The sequence below is a fragment of the Dasypus novemcinctus genome, chromosome 12, assembly GCF_030445035.2.
Source record: "Dasypus novemcinctus isolate mDasNov1 chromosome 12, mDasNov1.1.hap2, whole genome shotgun sequence".
NCBI lineage: Eukaryota > Metazoa > Chordata > Mammalia > Cingulata > Dasypodidae > Dasypus > Dasypus novemcinctus.
Window position 1 is genome coordinate 40,569,348 of NC_080684.1, and position 19,275 is coordinate 40,588,622.

The window sequence follows — 19,275 nt, forward strand, 5'->3', positions numbered from 1 at the left end:
TGCTTTTCCTTTTTAAGATGTTTCTGGCTAATCAGGACCCCTTACCCTTCCAAATAAATTTGATAATTTTTTTCCATTTATTTTTAAAATGCTGGTGGAATTATCAGTATTGCATTGAGTCTGTATATCAATTTGAGTAGATTTGATATTTTAATGATATTTTGTCTTCCAATCCATGGTCTTTTTTGATTTTTTTTAACAATGAGTTGTAGTTTTCTGAATACAAGTGCTTTACATCGTTGGTTAACTTTATTCCTGAATATTTGGGTTTTATCTGTCATATTTTATTTCCACCATTCTTTTGACACTTTTAGGTTTATTGATATAATCTTCATTTCTAGACTCTCTTCCAGGTCTGTCTTTCCTTTCTTTTGTTTTCAGGCTGTAGCACACCCTTTAGTATTTCTTGCAGAGTTGGTCTCTTTGTTACAAACTCAGTTTCTGTTTATTTGTGAATATTCTAAACTAACCCTCATTTTTGAAAGATATTTTTGCTGGATATAAGATTTGTGGCTGGAGTTTCTCTCTTGCAGTATCTTAAGTATATTATACCCCTGTCTTCTTGCCTTCATGGTTTCTGGTGAGAAATCAGCACTTAATCTTATTCAGTAGCCCTTATATGTTATGCATTGCTTTTCTCTTGCTGCTCTCAGAATTTTCTGTTTTCAAACTCACCAATCCTTTCTTCTGCATCCTCAAATCTGCTATTATTTGATTCCAGTGTATTTTTAATTTCATTTATTGTGCCTTTCATTCCCATAAGATCTGCTATTTTTCTATGTATGGTTTTAAATTTTTCTCTGGGCTCATCCAATGTCTTCATAATATCCTTACTCTCTTTACCATCTCATTGAACTTATTAAGGAGATTTGTTTGAACATCTGTGATTATTTGTTTCAACTCCTTTAGGTCATCTGGAGGCTTATCTTCCTTTAAGTGGGCCATATCTTCCTGTTTCTTGGTATGGATTGTAATTCTTTGTTGGTGTCTTGGCATCTGGCTTACCAGAGTAGTTTGGGTGCCATTTCTCTTTATTTTTGTGATTTCTTTTCCTTTTTCCCTTGATGGTTGTGTAGTAGGAGCCAAGGATGTAATTGGTGCTATAAGCTGTGAAGGCTCAAGCTGCCCTCATTGCCCCAGGGACTAATGGAGCTTCTTCCAACTTTCTCCTTTACCTGGGGTATGGATAGAACCACAGCTGTGTGTAATAATCCAAGTTGTGCAGGCCTAGACTATAGTTGCCCAGAGATACTGATGATACTCCACGCCCCTTTCTCCCCTGCCTGGGGCGGGGATGAAGCTGCAGGTGTAGGCAGCAATCTGTGCTGTGCAGGTACAAATGACTGCACTTGCCCTGGTAGATTTTTGGCTATTCAATCTGTGCCAGCCAAATGTACCTGCAGTTACCTGGAGAAGCTGGTGCAGGGCCCAAGATCTTCCTCCCTGCTAGAGGTTGGGTTGAAGCTTAGGCTAGGGCTGCAGGCTGATATGGGTGAAAGAAACCAGTCTCTGCCATCACTGTGATTTTTAGTCAGCCTGGCTTCCCCTAATGCTAGGGGTAGAGTCAAAATGCAGCTACTGACCTCTTTCCAACTTGGACAGGTTCTAACGTTAGCTGTTCTTAGGGTTATACATTATTTATTTATTTATTTTTCAAAGATTTCTCTCCCCTTCCCTTCCCGCCCCCCCCTCAAGTTGTCTTCTCTCTGTGTCCATTTGCTGTGTGTTCTTCTGTGACTGCTTCTGTCCTTATCAGTGGCACTGGGAATCTGTGTTTCTTTTTGTTGCATCATTTTGTTGTATCAGCTGTTTGTGTGCGTGGCGCCATTCTTGGGCAGGTTGAACTTTCTTTCATGCTGGGTGGCTCTCCTTATGGGGCACACTTTTTGCGCGTGGGGTTCCCATACGCGGGGAGCACCTGTGCTGGCACAGCACTCCTTGCGTGCATCAGCACTGTACATGGGCCAGCTCCACACGGGTCAAGGAGGCCCAGGGTTTGAACTGCCGACCTCCCATGTGGTAGGTGGACACCCTATCCATTGGGCCAAGTCTGCTTCCCAGGGTTATACTTTAGTTAGCTGAATTTAGTAATCAGCTGAAATCGGTGGCCAACCATCCTTCCTCCACTGTTTTTTGGAAATGGAACTTTCAGTTCCAGCCCCAGTATAGCTCCTGAGATGGCTTGTACTGCCAAAGTAGGATGATCATTGACCTCTGCAGCATGGCCGGTATTTTCCCAGAGTGGCTGGTGCAGGTCCAGTCCCCCCCAGCTTCCTCCCTGCTGGAAGTGGGGCTGGGGTTTATGTTAGAGCTGCAATCTGATCTTGAAGGAAAGAAGCTGGTCCCTGCCATCAGTATGATTTTTAGTCCGACCCACTTTCCCTTGTGTTAGGGCTGGAGTTAAAATGGTGACTACCAGTGTCTTTCTGACTTAGGTTCATACTATAGCTGTTCTTAGAATTATACTTCAGCCGTAGAAATTACTAATCAGTAGCTGAAGTTGGTGCCCAGCTGTCTCTTACAACCCTGATTTTGGGAAGTGGAGCTTCCAATTCCAGCTGTGGAATAGCTCCCAAGGCAGCTTGTGCCACAAATGGAGGATGGGCACTGACCTCTGGGGGAATGGTGTGCTCTACTTAGAAATCTGCTCTGCAGATTGGCAGTCTCTTCCTTCCATTCTTTCAAGGATGTTGTAGGATGCTCTTCTGGTCTCCTGGAGCCCCCATACAGGTGCTTTGGATAGCTCTGCGTGATTACTAACTGCCCTGTAGCTTGAGCTAACTCTAGAAATTTCTTATTCTGTCTTCATCTTGCTGGCTGTCCCCATGCTGTGTTAATTTTTATTGAGATTGTGTTAAATCTATGTATCAGTTTGAGTAGGCTAGACATATTAATGTCTATCCATGAACAGGGAATGTTCTTCTATTTACTTAGGTATCTTTGATTTCCTTTAACAGTTTTGTGCATTTTTCTGTATACAAATTATTTACATCTTTAGTTAAATTTATTCCTAGGTATTTGATTCTTTTAGTTGCTATTAAAAATTGAATTTTTTTCTTGATTTCCTCCTCAGATTACTCATTATTTGTGTACAGAAGTGCTCCTGAATTTTGGACGTCAATCTTATAACCTGCCACTTTACTGAATTCATTTATAAGTTCCAGAAACTTTGTTGCAGATTTCTCAGGGTTTTCTTTGTTTAGGATCAGGTCATCCGCAAACAGTGAGATTTTTTCTTCTTCCTTTCCAATTTGGATGTCTTTTATATCTTTTTCTTAACTAAGTGTTTGAGCAAGTACTTCTAACACAGTATTATATAAGAGTGGTGACAGTGAGCATCTGTATGTTCCAGATGTTAGAGGGAAAGCTTTTAGAATTTCACCATTGAATATAATGTTAGCTGTGGTTTTTTCATATATACCCATTATCATGTTGAGGAAGTTGCCTTCTATTCCTATCTTTTGCAGTGTTTTTATCAGGAAAGGGTGCTGTATTTTGTTGAATGCTTTGTCCATCAATGGAGATGATCATATGTTTTTTTTTTTTATTTTTTTATTTCAAGCTGTTAATGTGATGTATTACATCGATTTATTTTTCAATCATCCTTTCATACCATAGGTGAAATCCACTTGGTCATGGTATATAATTCATTTGATGTGTTGTTGAATACAATTAGCAAGTACTTTGTTGAGGATTTTAGCATCTAGTTTCATTAGAAAGATTAGCCTATAGCTTTCCTTTCTTGTAGCATCTTTGGCTTTGGTATTAGGGTAATGTTGGCATCATAGAATGAGTTAGGCCATGTTCCCTCCATTTCTATTTTTTGGAACAGTTTAAGCAGGATTGCTGTTAGTTTTTTTTCCCAGAATATTTGGTAGATTTGACCTGTGAAGCCATCTGGTCCAGGGCTCTTCTTCGAAGGTTTTAGTGAATAATTCAATCTCCTTACTTGTGATTGATCTGTTGAGTTCATCAGTTTCTTCTTTTGTGAATGTAGGCTGCTTGTGTGTTTCTAAGAATTTGTCCATTTCCTCCAAATTATCTATCTTGTGTGCATACAATTTTTCAAAGTATCCTCTTATACTACTCTTTATTTCTGTGGGATTGGTGGTGACATCCCCTGACTCATGTCTTATTTTAATGTATTTGCGTCTTCTCTCTTTTTTTCTTTGTTAATCTAGCTAACGGTTTATAAATTTTACTAATCTTCTGAAAGAACCAGCTTTTGGTGTTGTTAAATTTTTTCTGCTGTTTTCTTAAATTTATTTAGCTCTGCTCTGATATTTGTTATGTCCTTTTTTCTACTTGTTTTGGAGTTAGTTTGTTGTTCTTTTTCTAATTCCTCCAAGTGTGTAGTTAGGTCTTTCATTTTAATTCTTTCTTCTTTTTAAATGTAAGCATTTATGACTATCAATTTCCCTCTCAGCAGCGCTTTTGCTGCATCCATAGACTTGGATACATTGTGTTGTCATTTTCATTCATTTGAAGTTTCAGGGTTATTACTGATTTCTTTTGCAATTTCCTCCTTGACTTGCTGATTATCTAAGAGTGTGTTGTTTAACTTACATATCTTTGTGCCTAATCTGGTTCTCTGTTCCTTACTGTTTTCCAGCTTCATTCCATTGTGGTCAGAGAAATTACTTTGGATAATTTCAGTCTTTCAGAATTCATTAAGAGTTGTTCTGAGCCTAGCATGTGGTCTATCCTGAGGAATGAAATGATCCATGTGTACTCAAGAAGAATGTATATCTCCTGCTGTATTTGGAGGTAATGTTATGTATATGTCTATTAGGTCCAGATCCTCTAATGTGTTATTCAAGGTCTCTGTTTCTTTATTGATACTCTGTCAAAATTCCTCCACTATAATTGTAGAGGCATCTATTTCTCCACTTAGTTTTTCCAATGTTTGACCCATGTATTTTGAGGCACCCTGGTTAGGTACATAAATGTTTATGATTGTTCTTTCTTCTTGATGCCTTATCCCTTTTCTTAATATATAGTTGCCTTCTTTGTCTCTTCTACAACAGTTTTGTATTTAAAGTCTATTTTGTCCAAAATTAGTATAGCTACTCCCATCCTTTTTTGGTTATTGTTTGCATGTTAAATTGTTCCATCCATTCATTTTCAGCCTCCTTACATCCCTAGGCCTAAAGTGAGTTTCTTGTAGATAGCATATAGGTGGGTCTTATTTCCTTTTCCATTCTGCCTGTCTGTGTCTCTTGATACATCCCTCTAGGATGCCTGTAATCTGTATGTTTTTGTGTTTCATGTTGTAATTCAAATCCCTAAATCCCTGCTGGATTTTTTTCTGTCTTTTTTATCTATATTTTCTAATATCTGTCTGATTTCAGATGCAGTGTCTTCCACATCGCCAGATTTTTCTTCTGTGTGTTCAAATATGCTCTTATGTGCTTCCAGTGTAATTTTGATTTCTTGCATTATGCCATTCATCACCATCATATCTGTTATCTTTTTATGTACGTTTATGATTTCTTCACTGTGTTCTCCCAGTGTCTTCTTAATATCCTTAATCTCTTTTTCACTTAATTAAGTTGATTCATGATATTTGTTTGGACATCTCTGATTAGTTGTTCTGTATCTCCTCCTGATTTTTAGTTTTTTCTTTAGATTAGGCCATTTCTTCCTGTTTCTTAGTACTGCTTGTAATTTTTTTTTTTTTTTTTTTTTGATGTCTAGGCATCTGTTTATCTTGATTGGTTTATTTGGTTGGTTAGCTTTTCTTTGGACTCTAGGGTTTTATTTTGTTGTTGATTTTGTGTGTGTGTTCAGGTTTCACATTGACACTTTGTTCATCTTATTCTATTTCCTTGCTGTTGTATGTTTTCCCTTGAAAAAACAAATATTAGGACCAGTTAAAAGGAAAGTGATAAGAAGAGAAAAAGTAATAATAGTAATTTAAAAAAATTTAGAAGATATACTGTACAAGACCTGGGAAAATACTTAATATAAATTAAAAAATCATAAGAAGTAAAAGGAATAAGAATAAAAAATTGGAATAGAAAAATGAAATGAGAAACAAAATAGAGAAAAATATATAGAATGAATTAAAAGGCCAGTATGATGAGAAGAGAGGAAAGAAAAAGTGAAAAAACAAGAAAGAAAAAAAGAAAGAAAAAAAAAGAAATGAAAACATAAAAAATTGACAATTAATCAAAAAGAGGTAGAGTGAAAGAAAAGCAGCCAAAAACAGAAAACAGAAGAATTAAGGAAAGAAAAGAAATAGGATAGGTAGAAAAAATAGGTGAAAGAATAAAAGAAAACAAAGAAAGGGGAAACACAACAAACAAAAAATAAAGCTTTAACAACTGAAAAAAAAAAAACCTCCAAGGAAAAACAGCCTTCCCTCTTAGACCCCTAAGGAGCATCTCAGGCTGCTGGTGTTCTTCAGTCATCACCCTGCATCCCACCCTCTGCAGGTTTTAGTGAGTAAAATTAGGAAAATAAAAAGGAACCTCTAAAAAAATAAAATATAGCAAATCCAAGAAAACCTAAACAAAAATAAAATGTCTGTATGTTACGTGTTCCCTGCCATTTAAAAAATCAGCAGGGTGCCTGATAACTCAGTGGATCATTCTCTGGATTTCTTCTCTAAGGAGACCCAGGAATTTTACAAGGGACCTCATATATCAAGGCAGGAATTCCTCCACTGTGCTGAAATGGCTCTGTAGGTTAATTAGGCTTCAGAAAGCTTATCTGGCCCTATCGTCCCCCTTTCCCCTAGGTATGTTAGACTTCTACACTTTGCCAGGGCACTCTTGATCAGGTGCCTGTCTCCGCCCCCTCTCTAATCTAGTTCCTCTTCCTGGCAGGAGGGCTGAGTGTGACAGCCCTGCCTGAACAGATCCTACCTCCCCTCTCCCGGTTAGGTCAGGGTCCCTCCAAGATTTAAAGGGGCTTGTCTGACCAAACTCTTCTCAAAGAAACTACTCTCCACCCTCAGTCAGACCCCTCTTCCTTCCAGGGAATGCTCCCTCCGGTTCCTTTAGCTGCAGTGACTCAGGTGCTCCACAGAGGCTACGTGCCCTGAGGGCGGGGTATATGTGCGATTTCCAGCCACAGGGGCAAAGAACTCAGGGTTTTCCTTTGACTTCTCTATCTTTGCAGTACCTTTCCAGATGAATCAGAGCACCTTCCAGTTCTACATATATCCAAAGTAAGCCCACCTTCGGATAGGTCTTTGTCTTTTCTCCACTCTTTTTTGTGAGAGAGTCAGACTCTGCCTACTGCTTCCATGCCATTTTTCCCGGAGTCTTTCATCCATTTTTAAATTGGGTTGCTTGTTTTTTAATCGATGTTGTATGATCACTTTATATAACATAGATATCAAACCCTTACTGGATATGTGTCTGCCAAATATTTTTTCCCATTGAGTAGTCTATGGATGAGGTTTATAACAATGATAATAATGCTTCCAGCACTTGTTTAGTGTGACAATCATAAATTTACATAAAATTTTACTTTTAAATTCTAAAACCTTCTTGACCACTATAGTTTTAGTTTTTAATGGTATTAGATGGGACGTATAGGGAAAAGGACATGAAGAAGCTCTTGAGAATTTCTGCAGAAGGTTTTAGATAAAAGAGAGTTGGCTGGGAATTTGGAAACTTTCTAAGGAAACTGTTACTGGCATTTTTGTCTTTTGACTCCTCAGCCTTCCTTCCTTCTTTTATAATTTATTCTTGGTCTGTTATAGATTGTTCAGAAGCTCTTGGAGACGTGAATCCATTTATTGGAGACTCAAGTCCAAAAATAATGCATCATTTGTATCTCTCACCCAGCCAAATAATTCTGTTAAAATAACTCACATTATAACTGATATTTGTTTGACTTTTTACAGTTTACAATGTGTCTTTATATCTATTTCATTTTGATGGTAATGGCACGGTTCCATTGTTTCTTACCAGTTTTCCCTAGTTGCCTATTTGAGGTCTCTGCTTTGTGGCAACATTTTATCCATTTTGTGTCTCTCACATTCCATATGCCTTTTTTTTTTCCCCAAGATTTATTTATTTATTTATTTCTCTCCCCTTCCCCCCGCCCTGCCCCGGTTGTCTGTTCTCTGTGTCTATTTGCTGCGTCGTCTTCTTTGTCTGTGTTTCTGTGTTTTTTTTTGTTGTGTCTTCTTGTGTCAGCTCTCCATGTGTGCGGCACCATTCCTGGGCAGGCTGCACTTTCTTTCCCGCTGGGTGGCTCTCCTTACGCATGGGCTCTCCTTATACATGCACTCCTTGTGCATGGGGCTCCCTTACGCGGGGACACCCCTGCGTGGCACGGCACTCCTTGTGCACATCAGCACTGTGCATGGGCCAGCTGCACACGGGTCAAGGAGGCCTGGGGTTTGAACCGCGGACCTCCCATGTGGTAGACGGATGCCCTAACCACTGGGCCAAGTCCGCTTCCCTCCATATGCTTTTATATAGGGTGATCCTAGGTTAATCTAGTAGTTTCCATTACTCAGTACTTTTCAGGATAAATGGAATGGGTGTTAGAAGTGACTTCCTTTGTCTCTGCTCAATTGGAAGCAAACATATGTGATATGCAGTGTCTGGGAAAGAATTCTGGTGACTTTATTTGTGCACTTAGAACTAATCAGAATTCCGAAAGATAAGGGTGAGTGCTTCCCCTTCTTGATCATGGTTGATAGTGTCAAGAGCTATAAACTTCCTAGTAAATTATGATGAAGGTGACCGTGAAACAATTATAATAAAGAGGGTTACTGGTATTTCTCAACTGAAGGACATGAGACTCCTACCATGACCCAGAGCAATGCTTTCTCTATTTCTCTACAGCAGTTGGAATTGGAAAAAAAAATCACTTTTTTTAAAACTTATCTTTCTCTGTGTGTAACAGAAAGCAAATGTGGAAGTTTTTATTGATTCTATTTGATTATATAAAATAAAGTATGAAGAAACCACTATTCATAATTTGACTAAAGTATAGAAATATTAAGAAGCATTGAGAAAAACATCAGTTACAATTATAGAATAAAAAGTCAGAACAAAATGATTCCCCATAAAATTCAAGTGGGAGCTAGCTTTTGTGTAGATGATATGTTGTTGCAGCTGTAAGAAAAGGATGCTCAGTTGACCATAGATAGATTCTCATTGTGTGAGGGCTAAATAATGTATTCTGATTTGAATCTTAGTTGATCTGCTTTTATAGAGATGATACTTAGCTAATGTATAGTACTAGCATTTCCTTTAAACAGTGTCTTTTAAAGTTTAAATTCTTAGATGAATTTTTAAAAACATTTTATTAGATAACTCATGCACATTGTAAAAAAAATAAATAAAAATGTATAGTAGTATATAGTGAAAATTAAATCTTCCCACTCCTGTCCCTTAACCATTTTTTACCAGTTACTGTGTTTTTGTAGATACTATATGCATATACACATATTTTTTGTTATTTATTCAAAATTATCATGGTACTTTAGTTCTGCACCTTTTCATTTAATAATGTTTTAGAAATTGTTACATATAAATATAGAGCTTTCCATTCTTTTTAATTCTATCACGTGATTGTGTCATAATATATTGAACCAGTTGCCTATTAATGAACCTTTAAAGCTATTTCCAATCTATAGCTCTTACAAATGATGCTGCAGCATATATCTTTGTACATATCTCATGTAACTGGATATGAGTCTGTTTCTAAAACACATTCCTAGATGTGACATTGTGGTTTTAATTTTGATAGCTGGTTCAATAGAAATTAGTCTCCAAGAGAATACCTACTCACACGAATAGTTTTTCCTATAATCCCTGCCCACATAGTGTATTTCCAATTTTTAAAATCTTTATTATTCAGGTATGTGGAGACTTAATTTACAGGTGTCCTTCGTGTGATGCAGAGTATATTTTCAAGTTTAACTGCACCTTTTGTCTCCTTTCCTGATAACTTTTAATCCTTTGTCCTTTTTTGAAATTAGTCATCTCCTTTTGTGTTATATCACCTGATTTGTTCTTATTTTATTTGTTCTTCCCTCTGTTTTTTGGAAAAATATATTTTAAATTTTGATGATATATAAACATGGTGAAAGTTATAGAGAACACCCGTGTATTTCCCCATAGCTTTGGCAAATTTTAACATTTTGTCAACATCAGTTTCTCCTCTCTGACCTCATTTACTGCTGTTCTCCACATTACTCATTCTGCTCCAACATCTCCTATGATGCTTCAGACACAGTTCTTCTTGCTTTTCTTTGAACATACCAGGGTCAAGCAGCCTCAGCCTTTACGTTTGTTCTCTCTACCAGAAACTTCTTCCTGCAGACATCTATCTATATTACACTCTCACCTTTCCAAGAATTTGTTCAAAAGTGATGTGTATGGGAATCCCCTATATTTTCAATGTAACATTTATGTATCTTAAGCTCCTTTAAAAATAAAATTTAAAAAAGTCAACTTCTCAGTGCAACTTTCTCTGAATTTCAGGTTTGTAATTGTATCATCTATATCTAGCTCTCCATATTTCCATTTTGTGCTTCATTTTCCTTCATAATAGTTACCATATTAGATACTATACATTCTACTTGTTTCTTCTTTGTCTTTGCCTCTTTCTATATTAGAATATAAGATCTACAGGAGCAGATATGTTTGCTTGTTTTGTTTACTGCTTATTTCAAGCACCTGGAATAGTGCCTAGCATACTGTAAGGGCACAATATATTTATTTTTAAATAAATATTATCTTAGTAACACTAAGTATTAATGATTCACAAATGGAAATGAAGACCTGTGCTTTCTACTTCTTCTATTGCATCCTTTTTCTCCTTCCCTGTTCTATTCTATTTGTTTTTTATACTATCACCATATATATATGCTTTCATATATAATACATTATAAAGTTTTATGAATTATCAGACCTCATATATTGGCATCACAGTGAGTTAGCCCCTTTGTCTCATGTTTTATTCATTCATTATTATGTTTGAGATAACATATACTCAAACATACAGCTTCAGGTAGTTCATTTTTAACTCCATTCTATGAATATACATACTTTAATTATACATTGTCCTATGATGTACATTTATATTATTTCTAATTGTTTTACTCCATGTTGCTATAAACATTCTTATGCATGTCTTCTTGTGTACCTAGAAGAAAAATTGCTGACTTTAGGCTTGAGCGAGTAGTTTTCTAAGCCTCCTGTTGTCCCATATTCTAAACTTGTTTGGAAACTGGAAATCTAGGCATTAAGTCATTAAGTATCTCCACTTAGTTTATTGTCTCAAAATTCTCCTTAATTTCTTGGCGCTTGGGTTAAGAAAATAAAATAAAATTATCCCAGGTGGTGGTGGACAACAAGTTTTATTTTCCTTCCTCCTTTCAGGAGAGGTTGAGAATATGGAAGGCAGGCCCAGACCAGCACCTGTCATGCATCAGTGAGCCAGGCTTTACCTCGCCTATCTTTCTTGGAGCTCTTGGGAGTCCAGTACCATGCAGAAGATGAACTTCTGCTGCCCACATCCAGTGCTTTCATTGATAACTGTCTTACCACACTACTTTCCTGTTCTTTCTGGTCAACAGATACATGTGTTGTTGTTATTGTTGCTGTTGTTGTTAATAGTAGTAACTTTGGTTTTCTTTTTAAATTTTATCTTATATATCACCATGTGCTTGCAGCAGAGGCGTTATATCCAAGTGTAGATTTACAGATATATTTGGATCATTAGCTGACTTTAAAACTTAATAGTGAAATAATCAAGACCCAAGTAGTTGGCAGGTTATATAATGACAATTGTAATAAGATAGATCTGCTTTGAATTCTAATTGTGTGATTCAAAATTGAAATTTTTATGTAAAATTGAAAGAACCTGACTTGTTTTCTTATTCAGATGGAAAGAATGGGACATATCTGTACCATGGTGGTTCTTTAAGAGTACTTTATGAAACTTTGAGAACTTTAATTCAGATGAAGTTTTGAATCCATTTGACTATTTAAACCAAAGCTTTAATGAAACTCTGGAATTTTGCTCTATAAAATATAAAAGGATTGTCTTTTATCTTCAGACATTTTATAGGCACTAAGTTCCCATTTCTTTCACCTCTATCATAAAATAATTATAAGGCACTTTTAAAAGAGAGAATTTTGAACAGTGTTATAAGCATGTTGAAATAATTTTCCTCCATAACACTTCCACATATAGCAAAGTTGACCTGGATGGAATTTTTATATGTGAATATTGAAGAACACTGGCCAAAAAGAGAGTTGGTTTTGGCATAATTGCTATTGAGCTGTTCTTTATGACAGCGATTGGCAAAATAGATTTAGTTATTTCTTGAGGCCATTTCTGAAATAAAAACATACCATCATCATAAACAGAATAAATTTTGAAGGCTGGAGTTCCATGAAATTGAACAAAATTAAGCCCTAAATCAGTAATGTGATGCATAATGTTATTTATTAGATTAAACCAGTTACCAGTGAATATGTTTCTTTTTAATCCACTGGCAATCCAGAATATATTTCAATTTTTTTAGTGAATAAATGCTTTACATGTACATTTAATACATTTTCTTCTCTTTAGTGTAGGTTAATGGAAATCATAGAAATAGTGAATTACTGTCTCAGATAACCCAGAAGAACATTGACAAAACTGAAGAAAATAACTGTTTCTTAATCATAATGCTGAACTTAATATTGAAAGGGTTTTATAAACATGAAACTATTGTTTCATTCTCTGTATCATTTCTTCCAAGTGATTTTTTTTTTTAAAGATTTATTTATTTATTTTAATTGCCCCCCCTCCCCTGGTTGTCTGTTCTCTGTGTCTTTTTGCTGCGTCTTGTTTCTTTTGTCCACTTCTGTTGTCAGCGGCACGGGAAGTGTGGGCGGCCCCATTCCTGGGCAGGCTGCACTTTCTTTCGCTCTGGGCAGCTCTCCTTATGGGGCGCACTCCTTGCGCGTGGGGCTCCCCTATGTGGGGGACACCCCTGCGTGGCAGGGCCCTCCTTGGGCACATCAGCACTGCGCATGGGCCAGCTGCACACAGGTCAAGGAGGCCCGGGGTTTGAACCGCGGACCTCCCATGTGGTAGATGGACGCCCTAACCACTGGGCCAAGTCCGTTTCCCCTTCCAAGTGATTTTAATCTCTATTGGAATCTGATGTAGTATTTCCTGGGACATCATTGTTTGACAGAAAGGAGTAGTCAGGTTACTCCATTAGTTCTCTAAGCATTCCGTGATCTCTCTTGCCAGGGACCTTTGCACATATTCATGTTGGATCATTCCTCTCCTTTCTTGTCATTTGACTAAATCATGTTCAACATTAAAGACTCAACCTGAGTATATTTATGATCTTATCAGGCTAGTTTAGTTACATTCCATCTACAATAGTTATCACTATAGACCAGCTTTTCTCAACTTGAGATTCATGAGAAAAACTTAATGCCCCAACACTTAGGACCTACAGCATCCTTTGTATGTATTGAATTAACTTTTCTCCTCTCCACTGAAATGGTAGTTTATGTGGCATCATTGGGAAAACTGAGAAAATAGTCACTTAAATCATTTTCTATGTTTAGTGATTTAGATGAGTAACTCCAGTTGAGAAATGCTACCACGGAGTATTATGAATTTTTATTTATTAATTTTCTCCCAAAGGATTGTATACTCTATATAAGCATGGAGAACATTTTGTTCCACCACTGTACCCCTAGAGTTAGTGCACTGGACTTCTTCTACATAGTTTTTGATAAATATTTTTGGATTAAATGAAGGAAGCTTGAACTGGCAGAAATTTGATAGCAGACATGTTTAAAGTAGCCAATAATCTACCTCATAATGTTCAAGGTGGGATTTATGAGTTTAAAGCACATATGAATTAGTGTTGCTATCTGAAAGGTCTGTTCTGGTAGGGAGAATGGTGGGACTTTCTGAGCATTGGTAATACTGTCAGAGCAGAGGTCGCATATTTTTGCTAGTAGGTGTGTTTAAGTTAAAGCAGTGATTTTAGCTCACTAAGGTAAGAGTTTTTGGGTGGAATGGATAAGGATCCTGGCAAAAAGAAGGCAAGGGATCTCTGCTCCAAAGAATATGGCCAGAATTTAGATGAGGGCCAAATCTATCCGGAACTAGAGTGGAAACCAGAAGTTAAGACAGAAGCCATGTTATACAGATTAAGAAACATTTGGGAAAGCTGGGCTCAGATGAGATTCAGATATCCCAGATCATACTGAAAGAGGTGGAGCTGAAGATGGATCAAAGCCATACCCTCCAGAGGGTCTGGGACTTCTAAAATCCTACCAGACCCAGTTGTAATTGTCTCAGAGTGTCAGGGCTGAACCTCAACTCTCAGGTCATCTTACTCATAACTGTAAGGGCAGTGGTGGGACTAGGCCTCATATCTTGCATTATCCAGCAGGCTAGATAAGGTCTTTACAATGTGGTCATGGCAAGGGCACCAAGAATAGTAAGGAAGACAGACTTAACTGTACAAGTACTTCTCAAGTATCTACTTGTATCATATTTGCTATTGTCCTATTGGTCACAGCAAGTCACATAGCTAAGCTTTGGCTCACTGTGAAAGGGGAGTATTTCAAGAGGTAAATATGGAGAGAGGAATAATTTGTGACCTATTTTACAGTCTACCACATTTGCTTCAGAATCTTTGAATAAAATGCATGGTGATGTAATAACATTTGTGTAGGGATTATAAAATTAACAAACTATTTTTCTTTTGATATATAACAATAAAAAAAAGCTAATCCTTAAAAAATTGACCTGCAGTCAGACATTCTGATGCTACTCAGAGTTTCCACCTTTATACACATCATGCACTTACCTATTAAATGTACTTCAGGACAGTATGTGATTCAATAGTTTTGCAAATTATCTCATATTTCTCAATGGATATATCCATGAAACCAATTGGCAATGTAGACTACATATTCACTAAATCCACCTTCACATAATCTGTTCTAAACTTAAAATTTGTAATTATTTCATTACCAATTGACCTTCAAGCAATTTGTCAAGAAATTTATGCATGTAGCAGCATGAATATGTGTATTCAGGTGTCTCTTGGGTAAAACATGACTCATTGCATTTTGCTTCTGAAATGATTAAGCCTCAAATCTGAAGTTGACAGCAGAGTCGTTGTACAGATTGATGTTCTCAATGACTAACATTTGACAGAGTTTGCTTCTGATTTATTATGCTTCTAGGTAAAAACAATTTACCTCATTTTTTAGTAGTTTTCAAATGTTCTTCCACTAATTGGATGAAAAAAATTGGGTTCCTTTTATATTGAGGATGTATGCATTTTGTATCAACTGATGATTTTAAATTACATTTTTATTTTTTCTAAAGTATAATTTTATTGTTTTTCAGTATGCTGGCATGGTCCTGTTCTTTCCTTTTTCAATGTCAAATTTCTAGTAACTCCTAATTTTTTAAAATTGTACTTGACAGTAAACCTAATACTCATATAAAATCTATTTAGTAATTATTGAATTTTTATGGCCATTTATCTTTCAAGCTTGGAAAACAATAATAGAAAATTAGGCACAACACCCACTAACTGAACTTCTAATTCTTGGAAAACAGAAAATGAAGAAATGGTTTTTTCCTTACTCTTCAGGAATACTTTGTTATTATAATATTTTGAATTTATTTTTTCCTAATAATTAAAGTATGTCACATTAAAAAAGGAAACAAAAGTAAGAACAAATGTGAGTGGATGAAGATAGATAAAATTCTTTCCTACAGTGTTTTCTTCTACTAAGTAGGTAAAGGAACATTATTGATTATATATTTTTCATATAACCATTTAAATATATTTGATAAATACAAGTTATTTTTATTAGTATTTATGTAAATGAGAAAGCATATTAATATAATGAAATCCAGAAATCTGCCATTCAGCTGAAGAATTTACTGGAAAAGCTCCTGACATGATTCTTTATTCCTCTCCTGTTTCATTTCCATGTAAGAAGTAACCATTATTCTAATCTAAACTTTGTATCATTCCATTGCTTGTATTTTTAATTCTGTTTTTAATATTTCCCCCATAACAGAAAGATTAAAGAATTGTCATTTTTGAAACTTTGAATTTGAAAAGGAATCTAGGATGAGATCTTGGAACTTTAGTCCTTTTAAAAACTACATATTGATTTCTAATAAAAGAATAACATTGGAATTTCTACATGAGGAGATGGCTCCCACACATTATTACTGGGTAGGTGAGAGACTGACTAATAGGAAGAGACAACATCGGAACTGGCAAAAACTGATACACACTAAACAAATTTCTTTAATGAACTCCAAACTCTTGTATAGCGAAACCAGTTGTATTTATTACCTCATACTGGAGCTCGTTCTAAATGAAATCTGTCATCTACCCTCCAACTCCTCTTAATAAATGGTTTCAGTGCGACCTTCAGGTCACATACCTGTCTTATCCTTAATTCCTCTCTTCTCTCATACTACCCTTTATGTCCCCTTTCCAAGTACCTCCAAGACTTCAGTTCCTAAATAGCACTCAAATTTTCTCTCCTTTTCTTTGTCTTTAAGGCTACTGGCTACTGGTTTGTCATGGCTCTTCTGGATTACTGTAGTCGATTCTACTAATATGTTAATATGTCTTCTCTACCTTCAGCCATCCTCTTCATCTTATCTTTATGATCATTGTCTGAATGCACACTAACCAAAACATTCCATTGTTCAAAAATGAGAATATAAATTCCAAAGCCTTAAGATAATTCTTGCCTTTCTAAACTCTTTTACCTCTGCCTCATTATGATGTGATGCTGTCTCTTGCTTCCAGAATATACCAACTACAATTTGTCTCCTATTATCACTTTCCACCCCATGCCATCCCACCCTGCTCCACTTTACTCATTGCTGCATGATTTCACCTAGTCTTGAGACCCTTAAGACCATCACCATCTGGGTTAAATTTCCCTCCTCTTAGTCCCAAAGAAACCTGAACATACCATTCTCTTGACATTTATTATACCATGTTGTAATCATCTACTTCATAATTTTCCTCCTAGATTGTATTCTTCTTGATCAGGGACTATACCTATGTCTTAATCATTTTTGTATTTCTGATATCTGGCCCAGTCCTTGGCAATAAATGTTTGGGGAATGAATGGAATCTTGAAAAAGGAAGACATGAAATTTCATTGTTCTACCATGATTCCATCATAAGGGAAGAATTAGAATGAAGGGAAAAGCTTGGTAAGCCCTACCTCTAGGAGTAAAAACTCAGGGTAGAAGCTCATTGACATTTTATCATCTCAGAGAAAGGGATGATCTATAAATGAGGGTTGAGCACAGTAAATATGCTGTTACTCTGTAAGCTGTGGAAAATCTTTGTATTTATCATTTTTACTATACCCATCTGTTTCTACATAGTGAAGAACGGCAATAAGCTTAAAAAGAAAGAGGTTTGCTGACTAATTTTAAGGGCATCATGGAAGAGCAGAGTTAGAGAGACTACCCCACTTTATAGCCCAGACTGTAAAAGTAGAACTACAAAAAACAGAGTAACGATGGACAACAAGATTAGAAAGCAGGCTGAGTCCCTGGAACTCATCATCAAGAAAGAATGAAGCTGGTGTTGAAGTTTGGCATTGTTTATGAATTCCAAAAATATTTGTTGGATTATGTTTGTAAACTGGTCTGTCAGAGGGATCATTTTAATTAATTAAATTATGATTAGGATTAGGACATTGATTGGGCCTCTTCAGTAGAAAAGACATGGCAAAGGACAGAGCTGGGAGTTTTGAGCTGGAGCACAGGATGTGAACATACAGGAGAAGAACACAGAGGAACAGAGATGGCTTGCTGAACACGGCAGAAGCCCCAGGGAGACAGACAGACCTTTCACCTGATAGTCTACAGCTGGCCTTGTGGAGAAATCACAACAGCTGAGCCAGGAGAGAAATGTCACCCTACAAAGAGAGGAATCCAGGAAACCTGAACTCTTGGCAGACATCGGCAGCCATCTTGCCCCAATATGTGGCAGTAGACTTTGGTGAGGGAAGTAACTTACACTTTATGACCTGGTAACTGTAAGCTTCTACCCCAAATAAATACCCTTTATAAAAGCCAACACGTTTCTGGTATTTTGCATCAGCACCCCTTTAGCTGACTAACACAGAGTGAGTAAGTGGCTTGATTCTGAGAGCTTCCAAGGGCCCTGGGTCTCAGCATCACAGACTCATGGGATCACTTTCCTATATAGTGTTATCCAGATAATAGTTAACCAGATTTCAAAAAGAACCTTGGGATTTAGAAGAAATTAGTCTATCTAGACTCATTTCCCTTAGGTTGAGAAAGAATTATCTTGACTACTAATGTGTTTTGGATTGAAAAGAAGGCAAGTTGGAGAGAAGGAGGTATTTCAGCTTCTACTCTTTAGAATTATAACAAGAATTCCTCCATCTTACTTTCCTTGACAGTCTCTTTATATTTGCAAACCCTTCTTTCTACCCATCCCTGAACAAGTGATCTCTATCATACTATTTCTTCTATATAATGTATCAATTTATTATTATCTTATGGTTATATTTGTAACTTGTTTTATTGTCTATCTCATTTAATGAAATTTACATTCCATGGGTGGGAATTAGTTTTATTAAGTACTGTAACCACTTTTCTTGGTACATAGTAGGCTTTCAATTGTTATTTGTTGAACAATTGAAGACATGAATGGAGTGACTAAAAATAGTGTCAGGTTGATGTTAGTTCTCCTGATTTTTCAGCCTTCATCTGCCTTCACATAGACTTTGAATTCTCTGAAAATTTCTCCCCCAAATATTTTTAGAAGTCACATGAGCCAGAGAGAGGTCATTTGAGTTTTTCCACTTTTGCTTTCTCACCATTGCTAATGCCCTCACTGTATATGTGTGTGTATGTGTGTGTGCGTGTAGTGTGTGTGTGTGTATAGCCTGTCTCTTGATATTCTCAAAGTGACTTACTCCCAGGAAACCAAGGCTGGTTTGGAGACAGAAAGGCAAAATGCCACCCCCTACCCAAATCTATAAAACACTTTGTCATTTGAACCTTAAGACCTCATTGTTTGGAGTCCCAAGGTCTCTGATGAAAATAGCTTCTTTAGCTTCTCTCCCTAATCTCTTTGGCCTTTGGTACCTCCTACTCATCCTGCAGTTTGGACAAGGTAGATACCATGCCATCCATCTTGTTTATTGTGTTTTTTTCCCTGTCTTAGATCGTTGACAGTAATGATGAATTTTGCATGTTTGATCCCTGGAAATTCCAAGGAGTTTGGTTATAATT

General features: G+C 36.6%; 1 protein-coding gene across 5 annotated transcripts in view; it reads left to right on the forward strand.

Moving 5' to 3' along the window:
* Window positions 1–19,275, forward strand: part of SLC16A7 (solute carrier family 16 member 7) — a 209,704-nt gene that overhangs the window by 61,951 nt on the left and 128,478 nt on the right. Inside the window, exon 1 of one of the 5 annotated variants that reach the window (XM_071218920.1) lies at window positions 4,600–4,767. The exons of the other annotated variants lie outside the window; for them this stretch is intronic. The gene's annotated coding sequence lies outside the window, so the exon portion shown is untranslated. Of the gene's footprint in view, window positions 1–4,599; window positions 4,768–19,275 lie in introns of those variants that run through there. 5 annotated transcript variants of the gene reach the window in all.